We start from the raw sequence: 15897 nt of genomic DNA, 5'->3' as shown, positions 1-15897 counted from the left end.
GCCCTTCTGCTGCAAAGCTCTTATTAGGGACGTTTTCTAATTGCGATGATGTTTCCGTAGATTCTAGAGCTGCAGCGGCAATAGAAGGGAAGACGAAGAACTGCATGTTGCGGCTCCAGGAATCGCAAAATTGCTGAAGCGGGATTCACGAACCATGGCTGTGCATGCGCCACCATGTCACAGCCCATAGCGCTGGAGTGAAAGTGTTATAAAACTAGCTGATGCACGGCGTGGCTTTGCAAAGTTTGAACGCAAAACTGACAGTCTCGAGACCACCGTATGAGTGTATGGTTGCACTCCGCATGCTTTCTGCATTCCAAGAGGCGATTTAGAGCAACTGCACCGAAGTACATTCTAGGGTGCCTTAACACTACTCCGCCCGAGAGGTCAAAAGCGACGCGCGGCGGACAAAGATTGACAACGAAGGGGACCCTGCCGGGGTCTGACGCCACGACGGAGGAAATCGAAAGCTACTTCGGTGAGCTCGATCTGCAATTTTTAGAGGTTTTTAGGTATTTTTGCAATAAATAGTACAAGAGTGTAACTGAATAATTTAGAGTTTTACGGCACTGGACTGAGGAATGCTGTTCGTAGAACCACTTTATTTTTTATGCAACATTGTCCTCAGGGAATACGGACTACTCCTGCATTACCACACACCCATTCTGTTATTTTGAGGCATCTAGAAATAATTGCTGCTACCAGGAATCAGACTCGCAACTTTGCGACAGAATGTATGACCACTACACCATCGAGGTTGAAGGAAAACTTGAGTTGGAGGGTTCAGCATTAAAAAGCTGTAGGCCAAAATGATAGTACGTAACTTGCAGGCAGGCTTACGCTTTGCAACTATTCCGACACCATAAAGCCTACCTGCACCAAAGCCTACCACACCATACAGCCCTACCACTATCGCGGGCCGTATATAGGATTACGGTCATTCGTGATCCCTTCTTAAGGCCCGTCATTTAGGTAGAAATTGACGTACAGTCATGAAAAGTGTTAACAACAACAAAGAACGAGGTGTCAGCGTGTGCACAGAGCGGAAGCTTGCTATAGTGCCCGGGGTAATCATCGAGGTTGTGCGCATGCGGCAAAGCTGTCGAGGGCAGAAAGTTAGTATCGGAAGCACCGATTATCAGCTGACGTAATCTGCCGCTGTGCATAGGCTGGCACCCGCTTCTTCGTTATTGTTAACACTTTTGACGACTGTACTCCTGGACCACCTGTAAAGTGTTACCGGTCCTCTGGACAGCGGTCGCCTGGCTTAACGGATATTTTGGTGCTTACCGCTGCTGTGGGGAGGAGACGAGACACTCATGGTGGTGGTCAGCGATGATCTTCTTCTTCGTCTTCGTTGTAATAAAAAGCGCGTGCTCACTCCCGTCACACGTGTCAATAATTTTTTGTAGGGGCGCCGTTCCCCAGTGTGCGTATTTCGCCGTTTGTCCCCCGCCGGTATCTCAGCGAATGCGATGGCGAGCATTAATCGAGAAAATAAAATACTTCCGGATGGTCCGGCAGTCTTAGGTTTAGCGACGGGCCCACTGCTGTCGTTGCTAGTACGGGCTGGTAGCGCTGTATAATGTCAGATGTTGTGTTCGATAATTCCTGCTTGGTATACTACCCAGTAGGCGGTAAAAGAATTCATCATAGCTTGTGCATTTCGCCCCAAGTGAAAACAAAAACAGGCAAAATACATACCGTTGCTGCTTTACAGCAATTTCTACGCAGACATAAAACATCTCTCATCGGGGGATTGGAAAGGAAATAATTCTTATGTTCTACTAGCATATTTCGAGATACATCTGATTATCCGAGAGCCACAAGCCCGGCACTCCCTTCGCGAGGTAAAAAGGGCACTGAAGTCATTTGTAAACTTTGTGGGATTACTTGCGCAAAGTGTAGTGTGGAGTCCCAAGGCCATGTTTCCACCCCACTCGGTGCGTTACGCGAGCTTATTCAGCAGAAAATCAATTCGAAAGTTTTTTATTCCTCTCTGAGTTCTCCTTGTCGATCGATTTCCGATGACATTTCGTTTGACGCTTACGCGAGCAGGCTTGGCTTTATTGCGTTACTGCGTGGCTCGCCGACCCTCCGACAGTCAGTCGGCCGGCCACCGGCGGGTCTCCGCAATTCGTCCGCTCAGTCAAAACTAAGCCACGGCACGATTTGTGGCCTTGAATAATGTGCCTTAAATTTTTTAGTTTGTGGACTGTATCAAGCTTAGTAAAGTCGACGAAGTGAAAGTACTCCACACAAGCGCGCATGCCACGCTTCGCTGACCTGTACGGTAGTGGAAAATAAATCTAAGTCCAATTAATTGCGGGAGAAGAGTCAGCGAATTTAATATTAAAGGTGCTAAGAAATTAAAGTAAACCGAAGCTTTTATTGCAAAGAGTAAGACCATATGCAGCGGGAAGCACTTATTGCGCTGGGTGAACTAGCCGGTCAGCAGCACGACCACACATAGGCGATCGCTTTTGCTGCCTAAGGAATGTTGTAGGCACAGATAAGATATTCGTGGGAATTTCGGGTACGGCCACTGCGCAAGCTTCATACAAGAAAAAGTAATGTAAGCTGCTGGCAATGCTGGAATTAAAAAAAAAAAAACAAGCAGGCTGAACGATATACACTTTATTGTTTCCATCCCAAATAGCGCTGTGGCCGTGAAGGAAAGGCGGCGTTCGGTATAATATTTTGATGTTGCTGGCGTTGCATAGCATATGGAAATCTCGAATGGCAGTTCGCCATAATGATGTGGATGTGAGGCCGAGCAGAGAGTTGTTCTTCCGAAGTGTACCGTGACATATAAGTATACGAAGAACAACCTTGCCCACCTGATTGGTTGAAGGCGTTGGAAGGCGTGGCACTTTTTTAAAAATAATGACTCACTATAGAAAGTAATGTGCTGGTGTGTTTTCACCCTTTGTGACCGTTTTTGGTTCTGTGACTTGTATGCCAAATACAGGTCAGAAAAAAAGTGGCTATGGCCAGGTGGTCTGAAACACTGGGTGCAATGTGCCGCAATTAGGAAGTTAGAATCCGCTATAGGACTTCGTTTTTTTTGCGTCGGGAGTTGATTTTTTCACACTTAGGTAATGCTTTCCATACTGAACTCGCCATTTTGCGCCACAACCTGCATTGCACAGTGAGCGAGTTCGCAGAACGCGTGAAGACGGACACTGACGCGATGGCGAGTTCTTGTTGGTGTGTTCCATAAGGGCAATCCATTTGTGTGTCCCATAAGGGCAATCTGCTAATATTTATATTTTTATTTCAGTATAAGTCTTTTGTGTTCACATTCGTATTTTCGATATCAAATTAAAAGAAAACATTGTCCCTTGGACATGGTGTCATTAATGTAATTTTCATCTCACACTTGTGCATGCTCATGAATTCGAGAATGACAAAATATTTAACATTCACATACCCAACATACCCATCTCGCTGACGTCGTGTGTGGGGAAGGTCTTCGAGCACGTGTTGGTGAACTGAAGGCAAAACTACCTGTAACAAGAGTTACTGGATCTGGACTCGATGATCGGGTTTCGGAGGGGCCTGATCACTCAAGACGCGATGTTGCAGCTGAAGAAGGAGATCGTCGAGAACGAGACGAAGGACAGCAATGTGATCCTGGGCCTCGACCTTCAGAGAGCCTTCAACCGGGTGAAGCACTCGGCCATCCTGGCGTAGGCTTCGCGGCTCAACATGGGAAAGAGAAGCTACGACTACATCCGATACTTCCTATCGGACGGCAAGGTCGCGTTGCATGCGGGGGAGATCAATTTACCGGAGCGAGGCGTTGGCAGTGTGGGCACGCCTCAAGGCTCGGTGATCTCACCGCTGCTGTTCAACATCGGGATGATACGGGTCGCCGAGGCGGTGTCGAGCGTCAAGGGCACGAGATCTACGCAGACGACCTTGCCCTGTGGACGACCGGCGGCACGGACGCCGGTACAAAAGGACGTTGCAGAGGGCGATCTCGGCCATCGAAGAACGGCTACACGGAACAGGCCTGCAGTGTTCACCATTCAAGTCTGAGCTCTTGGTGTGCTCGCCCCGCAAGGCGGGGTGGCAGCCGCCGCCCCCGAGGGAGTGTGATCGCCTGGAGCTGATCACTGACGAAGACGGGCCAGAGAAATCCCGAGGTTTCGGAGACTAGAGTACTGGGCATATTGATCAGCAGCAACGGTAGCAAAGACGACCTGCTGAAGAAGCTAGCAACCAAGACGGCGAGTACACTGCGGCTGATCCAGCGAGTGTCGACCAAGAAGGCGGGCATGCGCGAAGAAGAGCTCACAAGGCTGGTGCAGTCCTTCGCGATCAGCCACGTGGCGTACACGGTGGCGTACCACATGTGGACGCAGACCGACAAGGATAAGATCGACGCCATGATTCGTAGAATGTACAAGAGGGCACTGGGACTGCGCGAGTCTACGAACACCGAGAGGCTGTTGCAGTTGGGCGTCTACAACACAGTGAACGAGATCATCGACGCGCAACTGGAAGCGCAGCGAGAGCAGTTGGCGGCGACCAAGATGGGCAGAAGCATCCTCGAGACCCTGGGCTACTGCTACCGGGTCATAGGAAGACACCTCCAGGAGCTCGACGAGAGGGTGCTCGACGAGAGATTGATTAGACAAAGAAGAGCTTCTTTACCGGCTGTAGGAAGATTCCATCGACATTTCCTTGTGTTGACATCGTGGCCAGGGAGAAAGCGCCGTTTTCCTCGCCCCTGTACCGAGACAGGTTCGCTCATAGTGATGGGCTTCCGAGATTCTCTTGTGGATAGGGGATTGCAAGGTGACTAAAGGCACGCAAATGATTGATTGCGCGGGTTTCGTGGCGAAAGAAGGTATGAATGACTATGGGGTCGGGGCTTTGTTTACACATTAATTCGTACACAATGTGAATCTTGTTTCTTGATGTCCGGGCCAGACTACAGAGAATGCCTCATAGTTTTGACAAACCCTTTTCCTTCCCTACACTGTCACGTAAGTTGTGCCATTTTTCGTTCTGGAGCCTGCGTTGGTACTCATTGTTTTCCATGGAATGTTTGTTAAGTTTGATCAGGTGTCAACATTGCACTCTTAATCTGGATCCACATAAGATCCACTTAGTAACTGGAACTTTTTTGCAAAAAAGTTCCACTTATATATTTGGAACCGTGTTCCACATACCCTGAAAATGTAAGTGGAACAGTACACCACATATTTTGGCAGCTAAATTATCTGGATCGGCGTTCCAAATGAAAGTATACGGATCACTGTTCCAAATAAACGGGTAGTGTAAGTTACTGGAACACTGATCCACGTAAAATGATTATGGATTTATCCGGTGCGCCGTTCCAGGTACCTTCAGACCAGCTGTTTATATAAAACGGTGTTCCGATAGACGTTGAGAAGCTGTCTATGGGACTCCACTTTTGCAACATATCTGCTTTCCTGTTGGTATAAACTGAGGCCATTTGCCAGGCTGGCGAATGCATTGGTATCAGAAAGAAACCGCAAGCACCATTCTAACGCAGCCTTGACATATGGCCCACAGTGATACCAACAATTGGAAAACAGAAACCGCCGCAGCAGTGTGGTCCCTGACAGTTCCCAACAGTTGCCTATCGGAGCACAGTTCTATATAAAAGCTGGTCTGAGATACCTGGAGCGGCACACAGAGACTTTGGCTTCATCCGCCGCCTCCTGTTCTGGGTTTTGGCTGCATGTAAAAGAAACAAGACTCGCATTAAAATACATACCAAACCAACTATTAGCACTGATACAATGCTTTTCAAAACACTAAGCAAATTTTATTCGCTCGTATTATTGCGTACATTTGAGATACGGAGACATATCTGTTTCCACTTGGGCAGAAAATGACCAGCGTACAGGATCAAATACCAAAACGATATCAAGTGGTCAAAACGATCTAAGTGGCATTTTCCTATTTTCGCTAATATTTACCATTCTTTTTTGCTAAAAAAACATGGGTAATAAAGATGGCTTTAAGCGCAACCGAGTCACAAACAGACTTGTACATCTACCCTCGCACTAACTCAAAAAGCATTACACAACAGTGAGCATAAAATATGCTGTTTTATCACATGAAATCAGGTACCGCAAATGCGGAAGTACCCACAGCGCTTGCCATACCATGTTTACGCATCCCGGTTCCAAAATATGCAGTTTGCTATTAAATTGTAGGGAAAAGCCAAAAATACAAGCTATACACGGTTGGATTATCACAAGACCTGCAAGAGTGTAGGAAAAGACCACCGGAGCCAATACTAACAATATAACATTTGCACAGAAAAACTTACCGGAAGCATGTGGCACTATTGCACAACAAAAACACACCATATATCAATATCAAGCTCACTGTAATATCAAGCTAATTGTAGCCAAAGCCGACTATATACGCGCCCTGAAAAAGCCTTTCACTGAAGCCGCGTTGCTTCCCCGACAATATGTAGCTATTTAAAATAACCTATCCAAAAAAAACTCATAGCACCCAGTGTGAATCTTACAAAATTTTACAAATCAGATAGCTCGAAGCATGTTACGCATTTTAAAATTTAACAAGCAGCCTAACTCTAAAGACGTTATTAATTCCCTCAAGAACAATTCAGACATTCCAAATAACCAAGCCAGGTAGCGTTGAAACATACAGGTAACTAATTTTACCAAGCGAACTTAGAAGTATTTTTCCAGCCAGAACATTTATCTCAGGTAAATCTCACAGTTGCGTGCTATACAAACCCTACTATCATGACGACAGTATGCTTGTGACCAAAGCACTGCCTCTAACAAGCAAGAAATGCAACTTATTCAAAGTAAACAACTTTTTCAAGTCAAATATGTATATTTCGCATTCTTCTAGGGCTTAGGTGTCAGCTAAGATACAGTACAAAAATTGATTAATAAAGCCCCAAACCGTCTGTGTAAATAATTACTCTCACGTTTGCATCCATCAACAGCAGCGCTGCCATGGAAAAAAATTTCGAGCTGCACTTGAATAATAAAAACGTTACAGTCCAGTGCCATTAACTACATTAACAGAGTAACAGAGTAGCTGCAAAGGCAGCCTGCGCTTTGTGCCAACGAAAAATTGCAAAGGAAAGCACGACTTCACTTTTGCAATTGACATGCCGCTTGCACCAATCATTTTAACCACGACATATCTTTCCGAATAGGCTTCAACGTCTAACAATAATTTAAAACCGCAAGTAAAGTGACCACATCAAGTCTTTCAACAGAGCTTTCAACTTAAATGACACCAGGCCACTGTTAAATGGCCAAGAACTCTCTGCAGAAGTCCCAAGAACTCTCCAAAGTCGCATAAGTTTCAGGAGATTAAGACGAAATATACGGCGAGGAGGATGACCACATCTTGATGTGACAACGCAGGCGGAAAATCCATGACGTGTTTCTTGCAGACAATATTTACGCTTCCATTTTCTTCTCTCAAAATAACTGGACCTCGAGAATAACTGGACCACGTCATGTACCTTTAAGGAAGGAAGAAAATTTTGTTAGACGATGGCTTTAAACTCCGCATGAAGCAATGACAGGTGAGCCTAAAAATGTTCAAATATTTTTATATTTAAAATTGATTCGCCTGAAAACGTTACCAGGGCTCGTACAGCAAAATAAATTTTAGCACAACTAATCAGGCATTGTAAGAGATCTTGTAGTACTCCCTTCTTAGAGGGAAGCGTAAATTTATGCTTCGATATTTTTATACTGTTTTTATTTTCAAGGAAATAGGGCTGACCGGGACTTAAAACAATGAAACCTTTAAGGAAGGAAGAAAATTTTGTTAGACGATGGCTTTAAATGAGCGAGTTGCTTAGGATACCCCTTTTATAGCATAGTAATCGATTGAAATATCAGCGATTTCTTGGTTTCTTTTCAGCGAATGCTGCTAACAATGTACAAAAAATATTAGCACAGACTGTCAATGGCCGTTCTCTAATTCTGGAAAGCAACCGCACTGGGTGTGGCCGTGGTGCCGTATTATCACAGCAGCAACTCTCAATGTGAAAGCAAAATGTTTGCAAAACTTGAATGCAAAATAATAGTTTTTTTGTCCACATGTTGCAGCATCCGAAACAGGCTGAATGTGAAGGCATTTCCCAATACTGGAGTTCACGATTTATTTTTAACAGTATGATTTTGCTACAAAGAAAACTACCACAAATTCAGTCCCGCAAAAATAAAATGCCAGCTTCAATAAACACTACCATAAATTGAGTCCCACAAAAATAAAATGCCAACTTACCCAACTAAAATTAAGATGCAGGCGTTCCTGGCAGGGCGTCCTCGGAGTGCATTTCTAGGAAAGTTTTGCCAACGTGTTCCCAAAGCTCTTACTGTCGTTTTCACCTCCAGGTCAAGTTGTCACTGAAATGGTGTTCCGAAGCCATTACGTATATTGCAACTACCTAAAAAGGGACCATCAAAGTTCCAGAACTGGGAGTGCGTACTTACTTGTAGAATGCAATGATTTCATCCCGTACAACGGCTTTCATTTGTTTCCTTTTTGTGAACACACGCCTTCAAGAACGGTGACCACACGCCTTCAATAACCAGGAAAATGGCAGTATGTATTCCTTGTTTCATTGTTTTAAGTCCCGGTCAGCCCTATTTCCTTGAAAATAAAAACAGTATAAAAATATCGAAGCATAAATTTACGCTTCCCTCTAAGAAGGGAGTACTACAAGATCTCTTACAATGCCTGATTAGTTGTGCTAAAATTTATTTTGCTGCACGAGCCCTGGTAACGTTTTCAGGCGAAACAATTTTAAATATAAAAATATTTGAACATTTTTAGGCTCACCTGTCATTGCTTCATGCGGAGTGGTGAACGTCTGTATAATACGCAACACTCAAGAGGCACTCTTTCGTGGCTTTATGACTTCCACAAAGCATTCATAATCTGTCACACTTGTCACGACGACGCCTCGGCGTGCCGAAGATGTCTTCAGCCACAGTGAATGCCACAGCCATGATTTCAGAGGTATATGTAAGGAATGGAAATAATTTGTTTTAATTTCTGTTCTTCAGACAAAGGAAAACAATTGTCGCAAACTACCAGTGTAGAGAACAGTCAGCCATCTGTACAGTCAGCCATCTGGACAGTCAGTCAGCCATCAGTCAGCCATCTGGACAGGTTATACAGATCGAATACAGAATGTAGCAATCTGCTTTCGCAGTATATTTTCTAAGTTTAAGGAAGCACAGAAATGGGTAATGTTGGGTGCACATAGTGATGCAAGAACTTATCACCTGAGCGTTGTCGGAAATTATTTCGACTCTCGGGTTACCACCGACATTGACGGCATAAAAATGCAAGAGTGGCTTATTTATAACGCGGTTCGTGAAGTAGCAACAACTAATTATGGATATTGGATAATTATCCTGAAGTCTCAAGTTACCACTGACATTAACAGCATAGAAACGGCAGCACACTTTCTATATACCCGCTGCGTGTTTCCACATTTCTTCCCCTCTAAAAAAGAAACGTTTGTTACTGCGGTACTTCTAAGACAACAACTGTCCCTTCCATTTCTCTACACTTCAGGCAATGTTATTTGAAAAAGATCATCTCAATTGGTCAAATGAATTGGGAGAAACATGGAACATAAACATGAAACATGGAATCATGGAACAGATAAACGTAAGATGACGCCTTGAAAACACATCAACACAACTCGAAATAGCGTCTACCTTGCGCGCAACGGGCAAGGTCGAAGACTCCCGGTCTGGTAAGCACAGTAAATGCATTCTACTCAGCAGACTAACACAACGCCGCAATTACCACGAAAGTTTTAAAAATACCACTAAATCTAAGGACGGACGCTCCGACAAACTTGCTTGGAAGTTGTACACGTGTGCACGCGCGATTATCGCGATCGACTAACCCGAGAAGATTCGCTACCGCAGAGATACACAGCAACCGTCAATATACAACTAAGCAAAGTCACACAGTAAGGGAAAATCCATTCATGAAACGCGCAAACCAGCAACTTCCTTATAGCAATGGCTAACGTACGCAGTCAGAAATGTCCAGCCGACTCTGACCCACGAACACGGAAGTTTTGGTAAATTACGGCTGCAAACGTTTCTCCAACACAAAATGTTACACGCCGCGACCACAAGGATGGACGACACACGAATAACGGGCAGAGAAGCGGTATGTTTATCGGACGCAGTTAACAAGGATGTCACAGAACAACAACCGTTACCAGCACATAAATAAGCAGCACTGACCTTTTTTGCGCCTCCTGGCAAAACTCCACTTCGTCGAACAGGAAATACAGCCCGGGGATATTAAAAAATTCCCAGTTGCACGCCGCAATCAACCCATTCAAACTGCTAACGGGACGGCGGTAACGGCAGTAACGGTTCTCGCCAGCGTGACCGAGAATTACTTTAGTAAATATCAGGCGCATCGCGCGAGCGATTGAGAAACCCGCTTGGGAATGCCACTGGTGGCGCTGCATGCGGAAGACCATAAAATTAGCGGAGGGAATCCTTGAAGATGGGAGCGCTGCTGTCGTTTAAAGTGTTGACGCAGTCCCGATTTTCATCCGTCGTCGTCGTACCCGTTGCAGCCCCACTGTACCGTGAATCAACGCAAAAACAGCTCTGCCGTGCTGCTGCTGACGCATGCGCATGGAATGCGCTACTGGAGTGGCGGTCTTTTCCTCATGGCTTCGGCAAACTTTCGTTCTCGCGGAGGCTTTGGCGATGCGCCCCCATAAGAGCTCATACAACTCGGCACACGTGGTGGCTTTTATTTGATTCGGAAAACGGGCATATGCGTCTAAGCGGACGTTTACGCCCGCTGAGGCCGAAACAAAGCTCAGATAATAGCCGCGTTAGCGCGTAAATACTGGTTAAGTTGTTTCTCGCTGAGGGCCGTGAGTGCGTGCGATATCCGAGCTTAACTTTGGATGACAATTTCTGCGTTACTGTTTACAATGAACGCAAAAGGGCGTGGCTTCATTTACTGCTTTTCTTTACAACAAGCCTTTCCGTAGTCAATAAAATATACTACGACGCTCTTAGATACCCACGTTATATAAAGCTACTTACAGCTAATTAGCGAGTAATAATACATCGGCCCGTTTCCCAGCCCTTTTCCCCCCTGAACACCAATACTACAGGAAAAAAAGCAACTGGGGAAGCAGCTGGAGCAGGCGGATCATTCAATGAACTTCAATTACTATGACAAGACACAACAACAGCAAGTTAACTCTGCGCATTTTTGCCGTTACTGCACAGCATAATTAGGAATTACAATGTCATTTCAGCATTAATACATACAAAATAATGCAGGTATCACGTGGTATATTTAGTTGTCCAAGTTTAGTTCCGTTCACCCAATCAACCGCTCCCTGCAAAGGGGTTTTTGTTTTTGCTTGTGGAAATTAAAAGAGACTCACCTGTTAGCATTCCTATCGGACTTACTACGTCATGACCAACGGACTTAAAAACCATCGTGCACCAATATGAATAGTTTTACAAATACATACCGATATTCACAACGGCCTAGTTTGCTTATTGCTTATTTTAGATATATGTCGCTTCCCTAATGAAACAAAGAAATAAAACTCTCGCATGGTAGACCGTTAGCGCCTTCCAGTGAAAACTGGATAAACCAAAATGCGTTTCTTGTTTTTTTTTTTATCTCTGCAAAGAAATGATATAAAGCAGACTCCCGTTAACACGAACCTGATGGGACCGTAAAAATGTATTCGTATTATCCAAAATTCGTCTTAAGCGGAGGTGTATTGCATTGTGGACGTTAGAAGAGAAAAATGTCGGGGTTCTTAATCAGTGTTCGTTTTAACCAAGTTCGTCTTAACGAGGGTTATTTCTAGAAGAAGCAAACCGGGTCGTTAGTGTTATTTCTGTGAATTTGTAAAACTTCTTGTGTCGGTACATGGTGCTTTTCAATTAGTAAGTCTCATGAATTTGCGTCATGAATTAGTGAGTCCCATATGAACTGGATCAGGTGAGTCACCCTTAATAGCATGCACGAGACGAAAAATGTTAACGAACATCCAAGCATATATAACTGCATGCGTGACATGCTGCGTGCAGTGTGAAATGCAGCGCAGTCGGTTAACACTATGTATATACCGCATCAGGGCATAAATAACGTGGACTAAGTACCTATTTTACAGCAGATTGTAGCCATTTATACTTTCCTGTAAAACACTTAAAATTGTGCACGTACTACAACACAGCGAGTTGATGGCTGAGCATTGAGCAAAAAACAATGTTTCTGCGACGCTTTGTGAACCAAATGCAGAACATGCAATAGTCTCAACAACTATATTATGAGGTATCCACAAAAGCCGAATGAAATCTTCAGCACTACCGCGGCTCTGTACCAAACGCAGAGGGAGAACCTGAGGACATCTGGTCCTTCTCAAATTCAAGTCATTGATGATTTCAGACGTACTGCGCGTCTGCAATTAGCAAAAGACGATATTCACTAAAGCGGTTTGAGCGCCGCAGACAACCTGAGAGGGGTTCGTGGAATTTCTATTTTCGCTAAGATACCCTTTTCTCGCACCTTTCATGCTTTGTACGGTGTTGTTATAGCAGTGGACATATTTTTTTCTGTCAAATAACGTCACTAAAAATACGTCTTAGGCGTCTTATATAAGTAAACTGCTCTAAGACAGTTCCATAGATATCGACGAAGTTTATTAAATTTTATGTGGTGCGTGCGTGTGTGCGTGTGTGACTGCATGCATGTGTGTGTGTATGTGTGGGTGCGCGGGTGTGCGTTCGTGTCTGTCTCTATGTCTGTTGGCCTGTGCGTGCGCTTGTGCGCCAAAGCGCGTCAAATATATATGTGGTTTATTGTTCCAGTTAATGCACGATTCAGTGCATACTTCACTGCAGCGCACAAGTTATGTGGAACAAGACACGAGCAAAAAATATACAAAAGCACTTTTCAAAATTTTAACTGGGACATAAGTGGAACAGTAACTGGAACGGCCGACAGCGCATCCCCTCATTTATTCGGTTCCACATAATAACCACAAACCTAAAGAAAACAAATACACAGTTCCAGATAAGATTCACTTATATCTCTCGTTCCAGTTATTCTTCGTTTAGATCCATATAAAAATATGTGGATCGCCCCGTTTAACTGGAACTTACATGGAACCAGATTAAGAGTGTGCCTTCGGTTTCTTCTGAATTGCTCCCTCAAGCGTCGGCAGTACATTAGCAGTTGTAACATGTGCACGTACAGGGTGTTCATTTATATGGTTTTTAATATCAGTTCTGCGCAAAAGTAGCCAGCGTCTGTAATACTGGTGACAATAGCTGAGAGGGTGCTATCAAGAGGCAATTCGAAGCAGGTCCTGTACTTGTCTAAAATGGTAAATTCGACTGCGTTTTGCCCTCGTATTTTTTTGAGCTTATTTAAAAAAAAAAGTGGGAAAAAATTTGGTAGTGATGGTTAGCCCAAGTAGTACTGGACGTTGCCCATTTTTAATGAATACAGGTGTTGAAAAGTAATGTCTGGTGTGGTGTCAGCCTGTTGGTGGTGCAATCTAGTCCATGTTGGCATGAAAGGCTCGTTCTGGAGAATAAGGTTGCTGAACTCAAAGGCTGAACTTAGGTGTTTACCTCGGACATTTGATGTTTCATAGCCTCACAGTGTACTACGAATCTTAAAAAGTCGCCCCCCGACAACTATGATGGTATTCATTGAAAATTTTAGCGGTCAGTTTCTTCACATGGAAACATTAAAAACGGCCATGACATGGCACGGCTTGCGCCGCTGCGCCTGCACCTCGCAGGGAAAAAAACACTGGCGTGCGTCATCTGCCCCCTTTCAACATGATTATTGGTGCTGGTGTCAACAGCTTTGTTATTAACCCCACTCTAGTTTCCGTCAAGGCATTACTTTGCGTGCGGTAGGATACAGTTTGGAACAATAAACACACGTCGAGTTCTTAGCACGGACAAGGGGGCCTGCATCGGCTGAAGTGACGGCGGCTGTTGCTTTAGATGTTCCCGTCTGACGGTCTGCATGTTTGGCTGCGCGACTAGAACACGCGGGAATGATGGTCAGGTGGACGGGTTCTTTACATTACGAACAGTATGGCGTGGATACACACGTTATCTTCGGCAGATGCTTGCGGACGCAACGTCGGCAGACAGTAGCTGACGAGAAAAATTTTGGCGTGTGCCAAATTGTGGGGAAATAAAACACACCCTGCGCTTGGGTCATACTCAGGCACACGCAGCAACTCCACGTAGTACTTGACTACAAAGGGCACGACTGCAGCGTAAAAGGTGAGGATAGCACGATTGGACTTGTACAAGTTATACACATTGATAATTTCTGCCCGTCCACACCGTCGCAACCAACTAAGTATTGTCCACCAGCAGCTTGTCTAAACGTGGGGTCCATGCGGATGACAAGACGCAATGTGTTCAATCTGCACTTGAAATGCTGCTAGGCTACCATTGTTACGAAAAGTGAGACGTTTTTGCGTGTTTTCAGTCTGAAAGGGTGACTATGGTGCTGCTTGCCGCGTCATTGTACTTGATGGCCACCATCTCGGCGAACTCGAAGCTCGGGGATCTACAGCCTAGGACATTGGCAATGACGTGCCTAGTAATAGCACGCACTCGTATGTTATTAAGTGGTCGCAATGCAGCAAAAAAGGAGCCAGACCTACCCTCTCTGTCTTCAAGAGTCCGGTTTTGTTAGTAGATCCGGCGGGGTATCCTACGTCCCCGCCGTCGCCGTTCGTCTCGTTCATTTCCTGGTCGATGTCTTCGTCGTGAGGTGCTTCATGTGACCACATCGCGTGGCAGCCGTTGCTCATACGTTTCTTGATTGAAAGCTTTGAATCTCTTTGTCTCGTATCCTTTGGAGAAAATAGAATACGTCAAAATGATAATGATAAAGAAACAACAAAAGCAATCATTTCAACACCAATAATGTCTACTACAGCACGTGCAATGGCCGCAGTTGAGAAAACAGAATCGCTACATGAACTCGCTGATCCAAGTGCACCAGCATTGGGCAGGTCACCCGAGAGAATCACGCGACAACAAAAGAAGGACCCATCTTGGAGAAATTGGTGTCAATAAGCTTATTGCGAAGATCCCCGGTGACATTTCCAAAGTACAGACGACCAGTTTGGAGCGCAGACAACAGTACAAGCAGTGCATACGGCAACTCCTCCCAACGGGGCAGGAAACTTTCTCAAGATCAAGTCGTACCAGAAGGACATCGTTACTGGAGCGCGGACGAAACCTACACTGGAAACCAAAAATCACATAGCCAAGTAGAACAACGAAGGGGATGGCGAGGAATGATTCAACAGAGCCCAGCAAACGGTCGCCCGAAAGTTCTCGTAGCAACTCAAGGGTGTTACCAAGCTTGCCAAGGAAGTGAAGACACCGACAAAGGGGTTAAGGAACTGCGAGGACAGACAGGTTCAAGGAACAGGGTTTGGGGCCGGACTAGCTTATGGACACAAAGGCGATGTCAATTCGAAACAGGGCGGTCGATCGTTGAGATGGAGTTTGCCAAAGAGGTCAGAATAGAAGGAATTGCTAGCTGAACAGAGTAAGGTGAATTGGTAGGTTAGTGAAGTAGTCGCGCATTTTGTGGAATGTTCAAAACCAGAGAGAGAAATTAGCAGGTAAGCAGTGCACTAGATAAATGACAATATATCGTTTCAGGAGATTTTATGAGTACTGTGCCATGATCTATCGATGAGGAGTCGATGTGGCAGGAAATGCGTGCGTAATACGTTAGAGAAAGATTGCTCGGGAATTTACATTAACGCGCGAAAAAGTGAAAATTGAACACTATTTTTCTTGTAATCTAGTGTGTCATGGATGTGGC

This window comes from Haemaphysalis longicornis, unplaced genomic scaffold, assembly GCF_048455015.1.
Source record: "Haemaphysalis longicornis isolate Haplotype H1 unplaced genomic scaffold, Haemaphysalis longicornis Haplotype H1 scaffold_3, whole genome shotgun sequence".
Lineage (NCBI taxonomy): Eukaryota > Metazoa > Arthropoda > Arachnida > Ixodida > Ixodidae > Haemaphysalis > Haemaphysalis longicornis.
The sequence above is the reverse complement of the archived record's forward strand: the minus strand, read 5'-3'. Positions refer to the sequence as shown.